Genomic DNA, 24,221 nt, shown 5'->3' with positions numbered 1-24,221 from the left:
GCCAAAGAATATTTGACGGTTTTTCAAAGTGAATAGTCAAATATAGGCTTATCATATTTGACGATTTTATTTAAAAAGCATCAATTATATTATTTAAAAAAGAATTTTTTAAAAATACATATATTTGATGCTTATTTTAAAAAAACATCAAATATATAATACATATATTTGACGATTATCTCTAAATAGGCATTAAATATAGAATACTTGATGGTTATTTTTGTCAAGTATTGTCTTTTAAAATCAATTTCCATAACTAAATCGTTCATTCTTTGTTCATGCTTAAATGACTTGAAACCTCTCTAGACAAATGTGAAAACATATTTTCGACCATCAAACCTAAATTTCACCTTGTTTCGAGGCTAGGTTCATGGTTTTTGCTTCCATTTTCTCATTTTGAAGTTTGTGTTCCTCTTCATCTAGTCTCCCGCATGCTCTTATTGTTGTTTTCATTTTTCTCTAATTCCTTGAGGTATGTTCTTTGATTTTTTTTTTGTCGTTAATCATTCTTTGTTGACCTGTGGCTCTGTTCTTCATTGTAGCTCTCTGTTCTTCTTCATTTTTTTTGTTGATTGATTTTGGGTGTTTTAGGTTTTGATTTTAAGAGTTCATAAATTTTCCTATTAAATTTATAGTTAATTTGAATATTTTCTTAGTTAATTGTTGCATTCATTGTTTTCTTTTGTATTTGCTATTGCCATGTGGACTGATCAATATGCTATTAATGCTAAGTAATCTTGAATGTAGTTGTATATTTATTGTTTAGCTTATATGTTGACTAGAGTAGGATATTCAAGACTAAAATTTTAGAATGAAAAGAGGGCATAAGACCTGAGAAATGTCCATTTTTAAGCCGTTATGCTGTTGAGATTTTTTTAATATGTAAGACTTGTTTGGTTTGTTATGTGATTATCGTTGCTGCTGTTGTATCTGTTGTTTTAGATTAATCAAGAGAGCATAAAGCTTGCAAAACTCTCATAGGTTATAGTATTAAAAATTAGCTATTTATTAGTTTTAAATAAGATTAAAGAGGGAATATGCAAATATGTGGTTAGTGACACATTGACTGATTGATACTTTGTATCTAACTCTCCAAATATGTAAGAGTAGTCAAAGTCATTAATCACATTTCCCTCTTGATCTTTTTAGAAATTATGGATAAGGAATGAATGTCTGTTAATTATCTATCTAAGGAATATTAGGATAGGGTAGTAGATTTTGTTAAGTTTGCAGTTAAGCACGCAAATGATCCTATTAGGATTGTTTACTTGTGTTTAAAGTGTAGCCTTATGAAGTAAAATAACAGGGTCTAACAATAATGGAAGAGATGACAAAGACAAGAGCTACAGGAAAAAAAATTGATGTGCAATGGAACAAGAAAGGGCAAGCAATTAAATCCTTAAAATTTATAAGTTATATTGGGGTGGTGGCAAAGACTACTGTGCCTATCACAATAAAATCATGGAGCAAAGTAGATGAGGCCACAAAGGCTCTTGTTTGAGATACTATAGCAGTAAGTTACATTTTACTAAATATATTTTAGTATAAACTATTTTTAAAATTGATGCATATGATATGTTGTTTATTTTATTCTATAGTCAAGATTTAACATTGATGAGAGTAGGAAAGATTTTATCCTACAAAAGGCTAGGAGGACACTACAGTCTTTTAGATATTTCATCACATAGAAATATTTGAAAGATCCTGATGCTAAATTTGTAGCTTGAGTTCCTCCCTTATTATAGCCTTTTGTAAAACAAGAGAATTGAGATGCTTTTGTTGCCTCATGATGTGAGAAGGAATTCAAGGTATTAGTATTTCTTAAATTTCAAGTTTGGTATTATTTATTGATTGTATGTGTATGTACTAACAAAATTTTTTTGTTATTAACTTGTTAAGGAATTAAGTGCTCAGAATAGGGAGAGAGTAGCGAAGAATAAATATCCTTACATAGCAAAGAGGTTGGGGTATGCAGGCATTGAGCAGAAACAAGTAGAGGAGGAGGGATCAGAGGTTACCATATCCCACCATAAGCTCTGGGCATTGGCACGTATGAATAAAGAAAGAATTATTGACAACCCCTGCATGAAGGAGGTTACTGAAAAAATTATAAGTATTATACTTATCTATTACTTAATAATTGATTATGAATATCCAAACTAATCATATTTACTCACATAGGATTCCATCTCTCAAGAAGTCTCACAAGGCAAGCTTCCTAAGCATGAGAATATCTTAGCCAAGGCATTGGGAACTATTGACCACCCTAGTTAGGTCAGGGGTGTCGACTTTTGCATCACAAAGAAGCAATATTTTGGCAAGATAAAGAAGCAAACATCAGCTTCTTTATTTGAGGTCCAAGAGCTGAGAGAAGTACAAGTCATTATGAGGAAGCAACTACTAGCCTAGGCAGCACTAATTGACATGTTGATGATATTGGATAGGAAGGCGTAGTGGAAGATTAAAATTTTAAAGGCTCTATCCTGATATGAACCGAACAAACTTTTTAAGTTAAGGTGGATAAAAGAGTTACGTTTTAATTCTTTGAACTTAGGGTACATTATCTTCAAGAGTTTGGATCTCAGGAGCTGACAATATAGATCTGCTCCCTCTATCGGTATCCACATGAACAGCTCTCTAGCGCTTCCAGTGTCCATTCATCTTTGAACATTATTTTTCTTTTTATATGGTGTTTCATGGCTCTCAAAGTATTTTTACCGTCAGAACTTTTCTAACTCTCTCATCTTTCATAAAGGACGTCCCTATCTATATATAGTATATAGATAAGTGTTTTTGTCTTTCACTTAAAAGCCCACGAAAATTTAATTAAATTTGTCTCATAAATTTAATTCATAATATCATATCTAATTCAAATTTATCTTATAAATTCAAATTATAAAACTAACATGATATTCTCTCATATCATGTTTGTTTAATTAGGGCAAGAATGATTGCAACTATTTGTCAGACACTCCTGAACGTAGAGTGGTTACAATAGGGCATGTGTATAACATTCTTGGGGACATGATCTATAATCATCCCCTCCAACTTGACTATGTTAGAGTTTCTCTACTTGTTGCCATTGACCCCAACTATCTATTGGCTGTTCCTACTAATAAGGCACAGACGATGGGAGAAGCAGTAAGGGGCTTTGTTGTATGGCCTAGCTAAGTTGTAACAGTGGTAACACTAGAGATGGTAAAGGACCCATTGCCTCCAAAGAAAAAGGTATAGTTTAAATAGTTATTTATAATTTTATAATATAATTATAAATATCTAACTCTTTTGTTGTGCAACTGAGAGGGAAGAGCAAGTTGAAAGGTAAGTTAGGCTATACCAAAGAGTCAGCCATAGTTTTGCAATATCCAGCAGTACTGGTGCCAGTTGTAGAATACAAATACCGTGCCTCTCTTAAGACATATGCAATAGCTATGAAGATGGCTCGTCAAGTAGTGATTGGGGATATCATTAGTTTTGATGATGGGCTGTACAGCAGACCAGGCTCATTTGAAGTTGTTTGGGATGAAATTCTAAATGAAATCCTCAAGCGTAAAATGGCCAATACTAGTCTGATGAGCTTTTACATGAGGTATTTCTTCGATAGTGCTCAATTAATTACTTAAATTTGTGTGTGTGTGTGTGCGTGCATGCACGTGTATTAACCTGGTTATTTTTTCACCCAAGCTACCTTTATACCTCATTTATGGTTCTTGGTGGCCTCAAGTCGAGATTCAAGCTAGTTAATTCCCACGATGTCTTTGCCTATAATGAAATTACAAAGGAAGCTCTTAAAGATCAAGCAAGGTAGCTTTTGGATCAATTCAAGGATAGGGGAGTAGACAATGATATTTTCTTTCTCACTTCTTACTACCAAGGGTGAGCTACTTTCTAGCTACCTTTAGTACAAGTAAATATTTTTTTTATTTACTTCTTTGATAACACTTGTTATTTCTTATTAGGAGGCACTGGATGCTTATTGTGGTTAACCTTGTTGCTTCAAAAATTTGGTATCTCGATCCTTTTAATGGAGAACCAAGCAATAGGCCAAATATGGTGGAACTTTTTAATAAGTAAGTTGAATTTTTGTCAATTGTTATTTTAATATCCATATATATATATATATATATATATTGAATTTCTAACATTTATTCTTTACTTCCTTTTCAAAGTTGTGGTCTTGTATCGTAATATGACCAACAAGACCTTGTCCTCCAACTTAAGGGCATTAGACTTTTATGAGAAATGGGTCATAGTTAAGGCAAACCTAATTGGTTGAGCTTTTAATCAACAAACTGTGGCCTTTTAACTATTATTTTATTGATACGTATTTTTTTCAGTGTCCATTCCAACCAAAGCAGAGCAATGATTGTGGCTATTTCTTAATGAGATTCTTGAAGGACATTATCACTTATGCCCCTATCACATTACCTAACAAGGTATATATTAAATTTAATGACACTTAAATTATAAATTTTAACAACTTTTATTAGATACCTATTCACTTGATTTTGTTGTAACTCTTTGCCTATAATATTTCGAGGATGCCTATTGTGTTTGCTATGCCTCTGCACATATAGAGGAAACCTTTAAAAATGTAGCTCAAGCCATGTTCAACATGTGGATAGTAGCAGTGTTAGGCCTAATTAATTTTGGTATTGGTATACACATCTATTTTTTTAGACAATTTTATGTTTGAGGCCAATTAGTTTTAAAATTTTAGCTTGCAAAGTAGATAAAATTATAGAATTTTTATGACATTGGGTTTAGGGTATAGGTAGATATAGAAATTAAATATGTTTAGATTGTAATTTCAATATAAATAACGATTCATTTGTTTTTGATTGCTGGCTAGCTTGTATATATATTAGATTGCTTTGTATTTGTAAGGGACTGCTTGAAAAGCAGCCCTCAATTTTACAAAAAAAAAAAAAACCATAAATACTTGACAGTTATTTTGAAATAAACATTAGGTATAACTTTACCTGACGGTTATTTTGAAATAATCATCAAGTCTTTTGAAATACTTGATAGTTATTTTAAAATAACTGTTAAATATTGTGGCAATATGTAACATAGCATTTGCCAAAAATGTTTGACAGTTTTTCATTTATAATTAACTATCAAATATTTTTAAATACTTGATGATTTTTTTTAATAATCGTCAAGTATATTTCTACAGGCCTCCTAGGCTATCATTGTTTAAGTGATTACTTGATGGTTATCTTGAAATAACTATCAAGCAATCTCTAAAATATTTGTTGGTTTTAAACTGTCAAATAATTATATGGCGCATCATTACTTGATGGTTAAAAATTGTTAAATAATTTCTAAGATAACCATCAAGTAAAAAGGTATTTTGTGGTAGTGTTACTCCCTCCATTTAAAAATACAAATAGTTTTAAGAAAAAATTTGTATATCAATAAAATTTTCATTCTCATAAAAGATATATTACTTTTTTCTTTTTATCCTTTATTCTAATTATGCGTCAATGTATTCCATAATGAGCGAGAAATAACTTTACATAAAGATCTAGATTAACAAATATAAGAGATAAAATTGGATTTTTTTTTCACATAATTGTATTAAGTTGCTTATATTTTATATCAAAATTAGCTAAAAAAATGCTTATATTTTGAACAAGGGTAATTTGTAAGAAAATTCTTGAGGATACAAGTGCTTGTGGTTGTTATTAGCTGTAGGTTGCAAGTGCCTTTTGTTGCCATGATGTGAGTGTGGAGTGAGAGTTTTAGATTAGTTGAAACTTAGGGAGTTAGATTTTCTCCTCTGTAAAGGAGAGATTAGTGCAAATCTAAATTGTCAAAATGAATTTTAAAATTAGATTTAATAATTTTTAAAATTATAAATTTAATTTAAATGATTTAGATTTATAGTGGAGAGATAATGAAGAAAAAAAAAGTAAAGGAGAGAAACCAACTCCAAAACTTGGTGAGTTTGAGGAGATCATGAGCTATCAAATGAAACCCTATATTTTAAGATGAGAAGGGTAACTTATTGTACTGTGGGTGAGCATAGGAAAACCTCTATTTGTTTACCTTGATGCAACAATAACAAAATATATATTAAATAGTAGAACCCAATTATATAACTTTCTCTATATGCTTTACCCTCATTATCTTGTACTCCTCTCGATTTTTATTATAAAACACTTCTAATCATATTATTGAAATCAAGGAGAGATGGTTGGGTTATTCATTTTTTAAAAAACATAAAATAAGCCATTAATTTTACTTGAATTTAAATGAAACATTTTTAAATTAGGTTAATATGCAATTCAAACCTTGAACTATAGATCCATGGGCAATTTGAACCTTAAACTTTTAAATGTACATTTTGAACTCTAAACCAATAATTTTTAAATAGATGATCAGACCGATTATTGACTGGTCCAAATTTTGACTCGACTAGAAGGGAAAAACCATGTGAGATGTTGAGTCAGTCCAAACTACCAGTTAGGCTACAAACTAAATTTGAGCCAGGAATTGGTTTTGGTTTTTAAAAACCAAACGGTTCTTTTTTTTTTTGTGTATTTGAGCCCTAAAAGAAAAGGCAGAGCTGCAAAGCATGCATTTTTGGCTTTCTACTTTGTTTATTGTATTGCACTTTATCTTTAAGCTTTGATTTCAAGCTTCTGCCACTGTGACTTCATTGATTCGCTCCTCCTCTCATCCCATTCTTTGTGACTTTGGCAGTGTGGCAGTGTAATTTCCTTCCTCTTCCCCTATCGATCAATGTCGATGACAGTAGACACAACACACAACTGCTATTTTCCTCCTCTTCCTCATCCTCACCGATTTATCCTCTTCCTTGACCATGGGACACACTAAAGCCAAGAAGCTATTGACGGACTAAACCATAAACATAGGGTGACAAGGTAGAGTATCCAATCTTGTTTGTGATCATTTTCTTCATCCTTCACGTTTAGTTGGAGTTTAAAATCTTTTGATCTTCTTCTTCCTCTGTCTGGCTCTTCTTCATCGTCTAAGTAAGTTTTAATTTTTATGTATTTCAAATTTTTAATTCCTTAGAAGTTCAAATTCATTATCTATTAGAGATCTAATATGATTGAATGCTATATATGCCTACATGTAATGATTGTGTAATGGATTTTAAATTGTAAGAAACTGCCTGCAAGCACTCATTGACAATGCATCAATTAGTTGATAGCCAATTTGAGATTGACCACTAGGATCTATATATCAAATAAAGTAGAGATGCAGAAGATTCAGGGGTATAAGGATGAAAAATGAAGAGAAGAGTACTTTGAACATTCTTCATGTTGGATAAAGACTTGTAATTAACCCTTAACAAAGTCAAAAGCTATTATCTTAACATATTTCAGACATCTTTCATTGCCATATCTTACATGCCTACATTTCCTCAGAAAAGTTGTTATGTAATTCGCCTGACCTCTTTATTCCTTTCCTTTCTTTCTGTCTTCAAAGCTAAGAGATTTTCTATTGTGCTATTCACATGACTCATATTAGATTTTTATTTATTCTTCTTTGTTTATACTTTATATATTGATTAGGTCTCTTAATGACAAATCTAAATTTTGCCTTGTAGAAATGACATTTGAAAATGCTTCAACTACTGCATCAACACAATTTGTTAAATCAAAGACAGATCCAACATGGGAGCATTATGCTGAGGTTAAGCTCCCAGATGGCAAAGTTCACCTAAAATATTTGTATTGTGTAAAAGAATTTGGTGGTAGAGGGATTCCTAGAATGAAATAACATCTTGCTAGAAAGAAAGGGGATGCAATAAGTTACAAAAAGGTGCTTGTTGATATTTGCTACTAACTGGAAGAAAATTTGAAGGAGATTAAGGAGAATAAAGGCAAGAAGTAAGATAATTATGAAGAGGACAATCCATATGGCAATGTCACACCATTAGAAAGCAATGATGGAAATTCACAAGAAATTTGTACTCCTCAATCTCAAACCTTTAAGGAAAGTCAGCCATAAAGTCAAACTTAACTTGAAAAAAGAAAGGCACCTATTAATAAATATTTTGCACTAAGAACAACTCCAGGAGCATAGCTAGGGATATGAAGTGCACTTGCAGATAAAGAACCTATATGTAAAGTAGACATGGCTTTTGCTAAGTGGATGTATGATTGTTGTATCCCATTGAATGTTATCAATTCAGCATTCTTTCAAACTATTATTGATGCATTTACAACTACTGGCCTTAGTTATAAAGGGCCAAGTTATCATGCCATGAGAACTAAATTACTACTTGATACTAAAAAGAAAGTTTAGTTAGTATTTGATAGTTTTAGAAACTTTTGGGAGGATATTGGTTGTACAATCATGGCTGATGGTTGGTAAGATCAAGTAAATAGACAATTGATTAACTTTCTTGTCTACTCTCCTAGGGGAATTATTTTTATTAAATCTATTATTGTATCAAACATAGTCAAGGATGCCCAAAATTTGTGCAACTTGTTTACTAAAATTTTTGATTTTATTGAAGTTAGAATTGTTATGCACTTGGAAACTAATAATGCAGCTAATTATAAAGTTGTTGGGTGGTTATTATGTGACAAATTTTCTTGTATTTTTTAGTCTTCTTGTATTGCACATTGTTTGAACTTCATTTTAAGAGATATTAGTAAAATGGGTGTTGTGACTCGCTTGGCAACATGTGCATCTATGGTGTCAAAGTTTGTTTATAATCATGGTTTTTGGCTTGCTTGGTTGAGAAAAAGAGAAGGTTGGATTAAAATTATTCGCCTTACGGTGACACGATTTGCTATTACTTTCATTGCATTGAAAAGTATTCATGAGCATAAACATGATTTGCAAGCCTTAGTAACTAGCAAAGTGTTTTTAGATTCTAGATATTCAAAAGGGGAAAAGGCAAAGGATGTGACTTCAATAGTATTAGACAATCAATTTTGGAATTATTGTAAAATTGTGGTCCAAATTATTTCACTACTTATTCGATTGTTGATAATTGTTGATGCTAATGAGCGACCTTCACTTGGGTATGTATATGATAGCATGTATAGGGCAAGAAAGACTATCAAGAATATATTAATGAACAAAAAGCCCTTGTACAAGCCTTACACAAGGATTATTAAGAAAAGGTGGGATTCTCAACTTTATCAGAAGCTTTATGCAGCAACTTATTTCTTAAATCCTATGTTCTTTATTGATAAGTAGAGCTTCTGTAAAAAGTCTAACTTATAACTAGATTTCTTAATATTTTGGATAAGACAATTACTACTAACAAAACAAAGTTTGTGCAAGAAAATTTGTTATATCAAAATAGAGTTGAGAGCTTCAGTCATTCCTCAGCCAGTTCATCTATAAACTCATTGTGGCAAGGTAAATTTTAATACTCTTGTCATTTCACTATAATACTTTTTATAGTTCTTACTTATGTTTATCTTTGATGTTAAATTTCATGGATGAATGGTAGAAAATATTTAGTGATAGTGCACTAAATGTTAAAAAATTGGTAATGAGACTCTTGAGCCAAACTTCATCTTCATTTGATTGTGAAAGAAATTAGAGTGTTTTTGAAAGAATACACTCTAAAAAAAGGAATAGGTTGGATCATAAAATGTTAAATGATCTTGTGTTTATTCATTACAATCTTTGTTTGAGAAATAAGTATATTATTTAATCATAGCTAAACTTTGTTTAACTTGAGTTTAATTATAAGTTGTTAACTTCTAAAGTTTTAATACTTTAGTTACATGTTTTAGAGTTTATAACAAGAAAAGATTTTTTGATCCTATTGATTATGAAAGTATTGGTGAGATTTAGTATTGGATCATGGAAGATGAAAATTCTATTATCCTTAATTATGATGAGATAGAAGAAGCTATGCTTAATGGTGATACAATAATTCCACAACTTTCTATCAATCAAGATTAAGGTTTGATCTTTGATGTTTTCTACTATTTAGTCATGTTATTTTTTTTCCTTATCGTGTGCATTACTTATTAATTTTAATGCTTGATTTGTTACATTATTCAATAAAGGTAATAATGAAGGAGGCAATAAGGTTCCAACTGAGGGTAGATGTTCAATCATGAGAAGACTTGATTTGAGATCTTTTGCCTAGTAAGATGTTGAAACTTATAATGATGATGATTTTCAGAAAACTCATACTTAGCTTAATCAGGATCTACCAATCTTTGACAAGTCATGAATTCATAAATATGATGTTATGCTTGTTTAAATTGTTGGTGTGTTGTGTTGTATTGTCTTGTTAGTTGTTACTTTGTCATACATTGAAGTTGAAGTTGACTACTTGATTTGATATTTTAATTATTTGATATTTTGTTTATATTATTATATAGATATAAGATTTTTTAATTTAATTATTACGTCATCGATTCGACCATTGGTTCAATCCAATTGAACCATGCAAACAGTGAACCGTTGGCCTCTCTAGTTCAATGTTCGGTTTGATTATGGAAATATTGCCCTAAATAATTAAAGTTGGGGTATTTTGCTCTTACCGTTAAATTTCAACAAATGTTCATTAAATTGGGGATTAATATGCAATTTTTACCAAATTACTCTCCCTCTCTCTCCTATCATTGTTTGGTGAAAATTGCATATTAAGTCTCAATTGAATGAACATTTGTCTAAACTTAACGGAGCAAAATTACCCTAATTTTAATTATTTAGAGTTTAAAATGTACATTTTAAAAGTTTATGATTCAAATAGTCCTTGAATCTATAATTTAGAGTTTAAATTGTATATTAACCTTTTTAAATTTGTATTTTATTCTCTCACATAATTAATGAATTTAAATAGTATTAATATTGGAACAATATAATTAATACCTCACCAAGTATTTTATATATTAAAAATTAAGGATTTTTTTATAATACACCTTATAATAGGGACTAGAGCGAGCATTTGTTTTATCTATGCATTAAAGGTTATTTAATTATCTCTCTCCTTGTCATTAACATGCCATTTCAGCAATCGATTACAAAATTATCCACCTTAAAATGCTGCTGGGCATGACGGCAATATTGTTGGACCTTTTACCCAAAAGGGAAAAAAAAAAAAAGGGACATGAAGCCAATATTTACATATTCTGGGTTTCGATATAAAGAATACAACTTTCTCCATGAAATCATCAGAATACTCTCAGACTGACTACAACATGTCCGAAACGAGTTTGGTTTGGATGCTCGTTATTGTGATGAGATTTAAACTATTCAGATTTTAATATAAATGGTCCAAATTTAAATTATTATATATAAATATATATATTATATTTTTTAAAGTAAAAATTTATAAAAATTATAAATTTATTTTAATAAATTTTTATTTTTAATATGGTTTAGATTTAATTTGAAGAGTTCAATTTAATATTAAAATTTTTATAATTATTATATATTGGTTATTCATATGTATTTTATACTATCCATATTAACACCAAATTAAATCTAGATTGTGCAGAGTACATCTGAATAATCAATATATATTAATTATAAAAATTTTAATATTAAATTAGACTCTTCAAATTAAAACTAAACCATATTAAAAATAAAAAAATTATTAAAATTATTTTATAATTTTTATTTTAAAAAATGTAATATATAGTGATAATTTAAATTTGGACCATTTAAATTCATCACGCTAATGAGCACCGTGATCCCCAAACCGGGTCCATCAAAAGTGTGAGTGGACGAACGCATGCCTCAAGCTAAAATTCCAACTAGCTCATCATTGGTTCGTACAAGTCGTCATGGAGTTTAAAACCCAATAGTCCAATCAAAATGACACATCCAGTTCACTCTTTTTTTAGGAAAGTATGGACACTGGGATGTTAAAAATATAAAATAATTTTAATTTTTAAAAATTTAATAATAATCTTTTTTAATCATGCTTTTATTAAATAAATCACTTTATATTTTTTTAAAATGAAAACCTATTAAATAAAAATAAATATAAAAAAATATAATTTATTTAAACACAAGTAACTATTTTATTAGGGTGAAATTTGATTAAAAATATTTTATATTTTTAAACAAGGGAGTATACTTAGTTCAGAGTAGTTTGCAAGACTGAGTCAGCAGACAAGTTATTATAATTTTATACTAACATATATAGAATTCAAAAAACATTGAGCCTTCCATGAAAGCACTTTTTCTCATCCTCTATCCAAAAATATTAAGAAAATTAAGGAATTTATAATTAAAAAAATTAGACAATTACTTTTAATCATATTTTTAAAGATGCTAACAAATGTGTTGATATACTTACTTATCAAGTTTTTCAAAAAAAATTCAAATCTTATTATTTTTTAATGAATCACCTGTATGATGTAAAATTATCTTAAATTCTGACATCAGCTAATTTTTATAAATTTTGCATGATTTTTTTTGTCCGTTGTAATAAAAAAAAAAAACAACACTGAGCATGCAAGATGAGGTCATCGTTTTGTACGAACTGGTACGTTTTGAAGAAGAGGAATTTTTCATTCTCTCTACTTCCAAGCAAAATAGAAAATTGAAAAAATTGTATTAGAATATAATAATTTTGATATCTTGGACACGTATGTTCCCCCAATATTATGCATCCATGAGCGCCAAATAAAATTAGATATATTTTCCAGTATTTGAAAGGTGAAGATTGACGACTTCATATATTTCATATTGTAAATGAATAATATAGAGTTAATATATTTTTTTAATATCTTGTACACGTGTTCATTTTCTAGTTATCGATGATCGATTCTGCAGGCATATGTGATTCTTCTAGTTGAAAATCACATCCGTTACCTCTCATAACACTAGTTTCCTTTTTGGCTGAGAACCTCTTCCATATATCCGTGGCCATCCCTCTCTGTACATCTCTAGAGCCCTTGCAAGTTATATTCGTGCGTGGTTGGATATGAAGACTCCTATTTTTGGCTGCATTGATTAGATCCTCAACCTCTTGGGCACAATTTGACTTTATACGGCCTAGTAGAATTGAATTTGTGCAGCACACGCAAATGCAAATGTGCGAAAATATACTGAATAAAACAACAAAAAATCTTATCACACTAAATGAGGTTTGCAACTGCATGGATTACACAATATCATTGTTCTATATTAACAATCAAGCCTTTTGGTATATTTAGGGACTGATTTCTTTTAAAATGCTTTATTTTTTGTTTGTAAAAAATGTTAAAATTAATTTTGGCTGCCCAACTTTTATGTAGGATTTAATTTTGGCCCCACTTGAATAAGTTTCTAGATTAGTCCTTGGGCATATTATTAACCAAAAGATCTTGTTTAATAGTTTCCTTGAGTGTTCTCTAGCGTTTTCATCTGCCCCTCTTGACATGGCTTAAAACTATCTATTTTCACTTTTCTCATTGATACCTCCTACAGCCTTCTTTGCACATGTTCAAATCATTTAAAATGATTTTTCACCATCCTCTTCTCAATAGATGCCAAACTTACTTTTTCTCATATATGTTTATTATGAATTTTATCTTTTTTATATATTCTCACGCATCCATCTCAGAATCCGAATCTATAATACTCTAATTTTATGCTTTTATTGTCTCTTTAAAGTCTAACATTCACTACCATATAATATGGCCTACCTTACAACAATTTGGTAAAACTAAAAATTTGGCAATGATATAGGGAATTTAAAATGAAAGTTAGACATTTTATATAGTAAAATTTGGGCTTATCAATCCATAATGAATAAATTATTTTTGTCAGAATAATTGAGCTTATTTTTTAAACATACAACTTATTTTCAGAAAATTATTTTGCTAGCAAAAAATATAAATTATTTTCACAAAAAAAAATTGAACAATTATTGTAACATCCCAATTTAAATTTTAATAGTTAATTTGGGTTAATAAAAATTTAAAAAAATAATAATAATAATATTTAGAGGTAAGAAAATTAGTAGAAAATGATTATTAAATCTAATTTAGGATATATTTCTAAAAAAAATTTTAAAAAAAATTTTATTAAAAAAATTAATAAAAAAATAAAAAAAATATTATTAAATTATTATTATAATAAAAAAAAGGGAAAAGGTATGGAAAAAAAAAGGAAGAAGAAGGAAGAAAACGTGAATGCTTTCGGCCGCCTCAATAGTAAAATAAAATAATAATAAAAAAAAGAAAGAAGAAGAAGAGAGAGGAAATAATAAAAAAAATGTGGGACCCACTGAATTTTTATAAAATTCACCCGTTTCCTTTTATTTCTTCAATTCTTTTCCTGTGCGCGAGCTGAGGCGGAGAGAAGCAAGTCGCCGGTGCAAAATATCTAAATTTTTAAGGTAAGAGCTTTTAATAGGATATTTCGGGTGTGATTTTAAGCTTTTTAAGACTAAGTAAGTGTTCTAAAATTTTTTCTTAGTTATCCTTCTTCTTTGGTTTCTGAGTTTGTAGTAGTAAAAATTTAAGATCTGGAAGAGGGATGAATTTATGTTGAATAAATATGATTTTTGAGGTTGTCAGTAGTATAATAAATATTCTAGAGTATAAATTTATTGATGATCTTTGAATCTGTGGCTTATGGATCAAATTCTAAACTAGATCTAAAAATATATGTTGATTTATTGAGGTTTAGATGATTATTTGGGACGAGAAATAAATTATTATGGTTATAGGATTATGATTCTAAGCTAGAGACTCAATTTTTAATTTTTGGGTATTTTAGGTACGAATTTATGAAATAAAAATAAAATTTTGATTATAGAAATTAGTTTAGAAGCTAATTTTTTTGATTATTAATGTTTATTGATAATTAAAAGAGGAGTTAAAAATTTTACTTAATAGTATTAACTCTAAATTTGTATTAAGATTGAGATTAAAAATTATGTTATATTTTTAATTCTATTATTAGAATTATTTTATTAGTTTCAAAAATTGAAACTAATATTTATAAATAATATGTTATTTGTAGATTGTATTACTGGTGAAGATTGTGGTGAGAGAGAAATTTTAAGGAATAATTTATTGAAAAAGCCACAAGGTAACCATGCTTTTAATTTGTGATTAGTGTTACTTCTTGTTAATTGGGTGATTATTGAAAAAATTATGAATTTTGTAATATTGTATAATTGTGCAATTTTATTATGAATTTGTTTAATTATTGTGGGAGGTGTTGGGAGACTTGCTATTATTATTGTATTTATGTGCCACGTGGTACGCCCCTATTGGAGCTCAATAGGTGGCTTGTAAGGGCTCGGGCTAATCTACCTTTGGCCGGGTAATTTAGCACCGAGTGAGGGCTACGGCTCGAGGTTAATAGAGGGATATAAGGATGGTTGTTTGTGTGTATTGTATTATTTCTTATATTTATTGGAATTATATTATTTTTAATTCTCACTTAGTAAACACACACTTAACTGTTTGTATACACTATCATAAATTGGCTTTGGTTACTGGGACTTTTGAGTCTCATTATGTGATTAACAATTTTCAGGAGAAGAGCCACGAGTGACACGTGGAGGAGTCCCAGAGGCTTAGTGGTATAAATCCACTGTCTCTTTTGGATATTTAATTTATGATTTATAATGTGTTATATTGCCAATATTAGGGCTTTTTGTTTATTGTCAATTATATGAATATATAAATGTAATCATGCCTTTCAAACTATTTCTATTTTTGGTACAATTTGGATGACTGTAATTTTAATATTTGGTTTACTTTGGATTGGTTAAAATGGCATGATTATAAGGCCAAATAACTGGCTTGCGTTGAAAATTTATTAAATTGCTTATTTTACTTGTTGGGAGTATAAGGATGGACAAATGTGATTTAGCCTAATGACATGTGGGAGGTAAAAATTTATCTGAAATGTTATAGTATGTGAGTTGAAGCCAAATATAAAATATTTTATATTGAAATTATTGATATAAAAATGTGTTGGGTGGCTGTAACCCAACTATGGTTGAGTTAAATTATTTTAAAAAAAAATTTGGTGTGTTACAATTATCAAGCAAGTGACATATTTCTATCTCAAACTATATGAACTTGGATTCCTTTTATGTGAACTCGAGTCAAGTCTACCCATGTAAATATATAATATTTTGCCTTTTAAAATTTCTTTTCTTATGCACTGAACAAAAGGTTTCCCAAGATTTTCTCATAAAATTTTAGAGGTGAATGAACTATAATTGGTTTTCATTTAGATAGCCTATTTATCTCTTTTTCCTATTTCTTGCGTCACTCGCATCACAAACGCACACGAAACCTTATAAAATTTTTATTTTGATATAAGCATGGGAAAAACTTCAGTTGTGTCCTTGGTATAATAGTAAAACAAAATTATATGGTCTTACCCGAAAAAAAAAATTATCTTGAATGTTATATTAATGGGATTAGGCATGGGTATAGTAGGATCGAACTTGGAAAATTTTTTCTCTGTTTTTTCTTGGAAAACTTTCTCTCTGTCACACCCCAAAATATGATAGTGACTGGCACGGAATATACACCTAAACACATGTCCCTTAAGCCTAATTCAAGCAATGTTCCATTTTAAAAATTCTTTTTATTTAAATAAAACCTTAATATTTTTGTGAAAATTTTGACAAAATTTTCCCTATAAAAGGAATCTCCCAAAATATTACAATATAGGTTTTCAATGAAATATTGCAACCTATAGGAGCCCAGCTTCTTCCAACCAGTAGACAAAATATTCAAAAAATAAAGAACCTAGTTATAGCCTATGTGGACACCTGTAACATTATTTACAAAAGTATAATATATAGATTAAAATTTTACATAAAATAGGCATTAACCAAATTGGCATCGCAACTTCAGTCTAATAACAAAATCCCTTGGATGATCTAACGGAGGTACAAGTTATTTGAGACAAAAAAATATTTTTTCAGTAAATAACGTCCCAATCATAACATTCTTGTAAAATTAAATGAATAAAATACAATAGTTACATATATTAAATAAAAAGTAATTCAATATAAATAAATTTGTAAATTAGAAATAAAAGTTTTATATAACTTCAATAACAAAAACATTTGAACCTTTAATGACAAAGTAGCTCTGACATTTGATCTTGACAAGTTAAATGATTAAATAAATAAATAAGAATAACAATACTTATTAAATTAAAAACCATTACATATGAAATCATCAATTAATAAAAATTTCACACATTTTTGAGGGATTTATCAGAACAATTCACAAATATGAACACACAGTCTATGAGGGTAAATAACCAAATGTGGCTTGAAGTCACGAAAACAAATGTGCATACACAGTTCACAAGGGTAACTAACCAAACATGGTTGAAGCTATGAAATAAATGTGGATATACAGTCTACGAGAGTAATGCTAACCAAACGTAGCTCAAAGCCATGAAAACAAATGCAAGTGCAAGACCCATAAATAACAAATGTGAAAACAAAGCTCACAAAAATCAAACTAATTAGTCATTAACCATGGCATGCCAATGGCTAATGGAATTGTCGTTAACAACTAATGTTCTGTATAAAGTCCTCTTAAAATTCATTTTCAAACATGAGAGAAAATCATCACTTTTAAAATAAAATTTTCTCTTCTTAATATTAAACTCGCACGGACTATTTAAAACATTAATTCTTTTAAATATAAAAATTCACAACTAATATTTTATAAACTTCTACACCAATTTTCATGGTTGTCTTTATTGAATAAAAGAGTACTAAAATTTATAAAAGAATTTTTGTTAATCTTATAAATATATATCATGACAGCTTCAAGAATTAAAGAAATTTAATTAACAATAATAATTAGTGTTAGGGAAACATACACTAATAACTATAAATCGTTGAAAATATATGAATGAGTGGCAGAGGACATCGGGCAATTCCTTCTTCATTCTTCTCCGTGCAAAAATTCCAGACCAGCCGATTAGAGAGAGAGAGGCTTAGATCTTCCTATTTTCGATTCTCCTCCGCCTTCTTCCTCTGCTTGCTATCATTGCCGGTGACGTGGGTGTGCCGAAAAAGAAGACTCTCACCTTGCCTCTGTTTTTTGTGCCTGTTTGATCCTCTCTTCCATTTGTCATTTGCTTTGGTGGCCTCTGTGGGATCCTCTTTGAGCAACTGCATCGTTGTTGTTCTGGTGACTGGGAAGTGTCGTCGACTCTTCCTTCTTGTTCGTGTGCTACTGTTGTAGTTTTTTTCCCTCTTCATCATTCAATTTTTTTTTTATTTCTCTTCCTTTGTTTGACTACCTAGTATTGTGCACCTTCTTTGCATTGTCACTCTAAGAGAGGGTGTTTGGATGAGGAGAAGTTTAATTGAAGTGGTAAGAGGTGAACTATAAATTTTTGAAGGAAAGAAAATTAATATGAAGTATACTTAAAATATGTTGCCATATATTTTAAACTTTCTTTTTATTTTTTTTTAAATCCTGCGTTATTACAATAATTAAATCTCTATTACACTCTATGTGTTTTTTCTTATATTTTATTTTCTATATCTACATATTGATAGCTTAAAATTTCAATTAGTTGATGTCACAAGCACAAGTCCAAATAAAGAGCCCATCTTAAAAGATTAGCATGTTGGGTGGGATAGCTTCTCAAATTTAACTCGTTACAATGTCACCCTGTCAAGTGCTAATGTCCCTAGTGGCTCCTCTCCATAGCAATTTGCTTGGCCTTTTGATTGTTAGAACCCTCCATTTGTAGCACTTTCTGAGACATCAAACTCTTACTGAAAGTACCAATGTCATGAGAAAGTCCTAAAGGAGAGTCCATCCTAAAAGACTAATTGTCATGTGTCTCACATTGGGGAGCCTTACAAATAAAGTAAAGTCTACAAGTGTGAGGACATCTCTCACTTAATAAGCTAGTCTTTTAGGATAGGCTCTCCTTTTAAACATATATTTATGACATTGATGCTTTTATTGAGAAGGAGTGCATATGGAGAGTTCTAATGATCGACAAGAGGTCGAGTGAAGTGTTATGGAGTGAAGAAATTGAACAAGGGAACACACACATTGGAGGTGGTCTTAAGAGTAATGAGAAAGAATGAAAAAAAGACTGATATCACCCCCGCCCCATATATATGTATATATATATGTATATGTGCACGTACTACTATCTCAAGAAGTTCCTTTGAAGATTGGGCAATCTCTTTCCTCCTTCCTTACACTTTGCAGATTTTGGCCCCTTTTGACAAAAATGTACTGTTGGTTGAATAGAGTTTATACTAAGGGCATCAACTCTCAAATGGGGTGACATTGTTATAAGTCTTAAATTAGAAAGTCTCAAATAGAGTTGAATTTATAAATGTAAAGGTCTCTCCCACCTGATACATTAGTCTTTCAAGATAGGCTCTTTCTTTGGGTTTGTATTCATGATAGTTGATTGCATCAATTGTAAGCTACTGTTGCAATGTTCGACTATCATGTTGGTGTCAAGAGATAATGATCCTCCACATGAGCTATTTGTTAAACTTCTGTTATTGTTTTTTTTTTTTGCATGTTCCTGCAATATTTATTTCATATAATAGCAAAAATTATTTTAAGTCTCATTTTTTAATATGTAAGGTATTTTACAAAATTTTAAAAGCAATTAATACCATTTAACCTAAAACACAATTAGGAGTTCACAAAAATTTCTTGCTTAGAAAAAAGTAATGAGTAGACACAAATAGTTAATTGTTGGATGTACATTGCATTTAAAAATGCTTTATTAATGAAGTATTAAATAATGGATATTGTGAAAGTAACAGTCAAACCTAACAGCCCAAAAAATGACATCAATTTCATTCATTTTTGTACGTAAGTGCGCATACATGCATGGTATTCAAAACAGTTAGAATTTCGAAAGTTACAGTCAGAAAACGAATATATTAAATTTTAAGGTTTTAGAAATTCAAAAACACTGAGCAAGGAATGCAGGACGAGGTCATCATGAATTTCGACATATTCAGAACATGCAAAACCATGTCTCCTTGACAAAGATCGTGAAATGTTCCCCTTCTCATCATTATTTTCAAGCATAATTTAAAAACTTTTCTTCTCCAAGCAAAGGATATAAAAATATATTTTGATATCTTGGACACATGTATGTTCCACAATATTATATATCCACGGGGAATTGAATAAAATAGTTTTTTCAGTATTACACAGTGAAGTTTGACGGCTTCATATTTCATCCAGAATATTCAATAGGATTTGCAAACGTAATTTACAATGTAAACTTACCAAATAAAAAAGTGTAATTTACATTACCAACAGGGTTGGGACTTGTAGATGAACTAAGATTTGAATTTTTATTAAAAGAAGTATTTATATTTAGTGCTCAACCATATATCAAATAAAATTGTCTTTAATAAAAGGACACTTGTGTGCAGTGGAAAAAAAAGGTGCAGCAAGTACTCCCTCGGTCCTTTTTACAAGGCAAAGATATAATTTTTTTGTCCTATTTATAAGTCATATATATCATTTAATTTTAAAAAAAATTCTTATTTACCTTCCATTAGATATTGGTGAGGCAAAATATGTTATCAAAACATATATATATATATATATATATTTAATAATCATAAAGTTGAGAACTAATTAAATTTTTAAATATAGTTAACTAAAGGAGTATTTTCTGTCACCCGCGCAAGTTTTCTGGTCAGAATAGTTGAGCCTTTAAAATATGAAAAAGTTAATGATGCTCATTAAATTGATCGATAACAACCATTCATATCCAAAGCGAAATCACCCGCCTGCCACAAACTTCAGAACCTAACAGTCTAATTGCTTATCAACTTCTCACATGCAATGTAATAAAACATAAAAACTAATATTCTATCTAATACGTGCCAATTACATGCATTTGCTTACGACGGTGTGCGTATGTGCTAATAGAAACAACTGTAAACAAGACTGAATCAGCAGCCAAATAAATTTAAGAGTAAAATATCAACAAATTCAAAAACAGTGAGCATGAAGGAGCCCGACGAGGTCATCGTCATATCCAAGTATAAATAAGCATGCAATCCAACCCTCCTCATTATAACTCAAACTCATTGTAATTTACAAGGCATTTCGTTTCAAAACAAAATCAAAGAGAAAGAAGAGGATGGGAAGCTGTTTGATCAAAGCACATTCTAATATTATGGTGATTGATAATCTTGAAGAAGAGGCCAAGAAGATGATAACGCCTGTGAGCATTGCAACAGATGGAGAGAACTTAGTGGTGAAAATTATTGGAAGGATTTGCTAGACCCACTTGACATTATTCTTCGTAGGTACATTATACGCTACGGAGAAATGGTTCAAGCCATTTATGATGCTTTAACGATGATAAATCACCCAAGTATGTCGGAAGGAGCCGTTATGGGAAAAGACATTTCTTTTCCAAAGTGGGTTTGGACAAAGGAAATCCTTTTAAGTACGAGGTGACAAAGTTCCTATATGCAACCTCTGAAATTGATTTTCTTATGTTAGACGATGTCGAAGAAACAAACTGGATTGGATACGTTGCTGTGGCCACTGATGAAGGCAAAGCCATGTTAGGCAGGAGAGACATTGTAATTGCTTGGAGAGGAACTTTGCAGATGGTAGAGTGGGTTGAAGATTTTCAAATCCTATTGCATGATGCTCCAATTATTTTTGGGTCGGAATCTGATTGTAAAGTACACAGAGGCTTCAACTCCATTTACACAGCCACCAACCCATCACATTCAGCCTTCATTAATGCCAGTGCGAGGACCCAAGTAATGTGATTTATCTTTTAATAATTACTCGAATTCTGCATATCAATAAAAGTTTATTATTTAGTTAAAATCACATAAAATTACAATGATTTTTCAGTTTTATCCAAAATAGTGTCACAATTAATATCATGGGGTGTTGGATAAAACAAATAATTAAGACAAAGGCAAAATTGTCTAATTACTCATAAGTGATATGACACTCCTTATATTTAGGGATAAAATTAAATTTTAAAAAATATCTTATACTCCATCTATTCCTATATATAAGATGTTTTGTATAATATAATTTTGTTCCTAAATATAAAAGGTTGTTAGGATATTTTTTTAATGAATGGACCATTATATCCTTATTAAATTAAAAAGAAAAAAGATAAGTATTCTCATTAATTTACTTTGAAAAACGAGATTCATTTTTTATTTACAATAATTAGGGGCAAAATTAGAATGTTGTTGTACTTTTAATTAGATAACCAAGTTTTCTTGTTTGCATAATTTAGTTAAAATATCTTATATATAGGAATGGAAGGAGTATATAAGAACAGGTGGAGTACATATTATTTAAAGCATGCAGTAGCATTTGTGTAACTTTTGGACTCTCAATCATTATGCAGTTTCTAGCTGAAATTAGAAGGCTTGTGGATAAATTTAAGGACGAAGAAATCAGCACAACAGTGATCGGCCACAGCTTAATTTGGTGCAGCAATTGCAGCATTAACTGCAGTTGACATAGTCGCTAATGGCTTTAACATTCGAAAAGACGAATCTCATAAAGCTTGTCCTGTCACAGCATTTGTATTTGCAAGCCCTAGAGTTGGAGATCCAGACCTTCAAAAGTTCTCCTCTAGTCAAAAGGATCTTCGAATGTTACGTATAGCTAATGAAAAAGATATTGTTCCAAGGCATCCTTTCTTGGGTTATGCAAGTGTTGGAGAAGAGTTAGAGATTGATACTCAAAAATCAAACTTCTTAAAGCAATCAGGGGATGTGAAGAGTTGGCATAATTTGGAGGTTTACTTGCATGGAGTTGCTGGAACACAAGGAAGCAAAGGAGGATTCAACTTAGAAGTTAAAAGGGATATTGCACTTGTGAATAAGAGCCTGGATGCTTTGAAGGACGAGTATCAGATTCCTGAGGCTTGGAGGGTGGCTGAAGACAAAGGATTGATTCAACAACCAGATGGTACTTGGCTCATGCCAGATCCAGCATTTGAAGATGATGTTTGACTGTTCTATTTTCTTCTAGTTGTGTTTTAACTTTGATTCTTTTTATCATTTAAAATGTTTGCGTGAAAATAAGACTTAACAATTCATGACAAATATTTGTAATTCATTATTGTCACACTTGTACGAATTTCAATGTTTATGTATATATTTATGTATGTGTTTACGTATTTCAAACTTTTGTGCTATATATCGCATATTTATGAATTCTTGCAAAGATACAACAAAAAATAAAAAGCTGAAGCAAAGGCTAAAGTAAAGCATTAGATAATTAGATAACAATGGAAGATGATCCTATCTGATCAAATACAGAGTAGTTCTAAAGAAGTTGAAATGCAATTGAAAAGTGCCTAGCTTGTCCACGACAATAATTTCTTGCCAGAATTATTATTTCTCGCCAATCCGGTTAGCACAATCATGGAGTAACCTATACACCGAATGTGACCTCATCAATTGTTCTTTCACGGAATGCTGACTACTCTGATTCAGATTTAAGATTTTGATTACTTTTTGCGTTTCTATTTTTCCTATCTGGTTGTATTCTCTTGGTATACTACGTGTTCCTCGAATTTGAAACTCAATAGAATCTCAGTTTTTGTTCAATTCATTGACATTGTTTTTTCTTTTTCATTGCAATATTGATGCATATGTTGAGGGTGGGGCATTCTCTCTAATACTAATAAATTGTGGGTGAAGAATGTTAGACCTTATGTTTTGATGATAATAAAATTAGATAAATTTGTTTTGGAGAACAAAGGTATTCAAAAGTAAAATGCTTTTGGCAAAGAGTTTCAAGGAAGTGAAAGGCAATGGTGTTTAAGTAATCTGTTGTAACTAGCTAGGTTGTAGCTTTTCAATGAAATAATGTTTTCCAAACGGTTTAGTACTGTTTCAAATGAGTTTAAGCTCAAACTCCCATTCATGGTCATCTCAAGTTTCGTTTCATGATCACTCGATTGATAAGACTCAAGTGCTTTCATCTTTTGATGTTAAACATTATTTGAAACATCTTTTGGAGTTAAATATAGGACATTAGATAGTTTTTATAATTATTTTTCTAATTATTCTACTACTTCTTTCATTATTCTTTTTGAAAAAAAAATATGCATTGAAATTTTAATTTTCATTATTAAGACTTATATAAGATATTTAATGAGTAAATAATTGGAAATGCATAATTTTTAAGAGATTAACGTTTCACCTAATTTTTTTAGAATTGTAAAGTAATTACCAAAACCCTATATTGTGCTCTAGAAGTAATATATTATTTGTTAATTAATGCTTTCCTAGAAGTATTTAATAGCAAAGTTCA

General features: G+C 30.2%; 1 pseudogene; it reads left to right on the top strand.

Annotated features, from left to right (window-relative positions):
• The window catches only part of LOC129286257 (phospholipase A1-II 1-like), a 28,865-nt pseudogene extending 5,953 nt beyond the window's left edge, over positions 1-22,912 (top strand).
• Positions 22,913-24,221: the final 1,309 nt, after the last annotated feature.

Source organism: Prosopis cineraria, unplaced genomic scaffold, assembly GCF_029017545.1.
Source record: "Prosopis cineraria cultivar Desert tree isolate PC_DT_omini unplaced genomic scaffold, ASM2901754v1 PC11, whole genome shotgun sequence".
Taxonomy (NCBI): domain Eukaryota; kingdom Viridiplantae; phylum Streptophyta; class Magnoliopsida; order Fabales; family Fabaceae; genus Prosopis; species Prosopis cineraria.
Note: the sequence above shows the minus strand (reverse complement) of the source record. Positions and strands in the feature narration are given on the sequence as shown.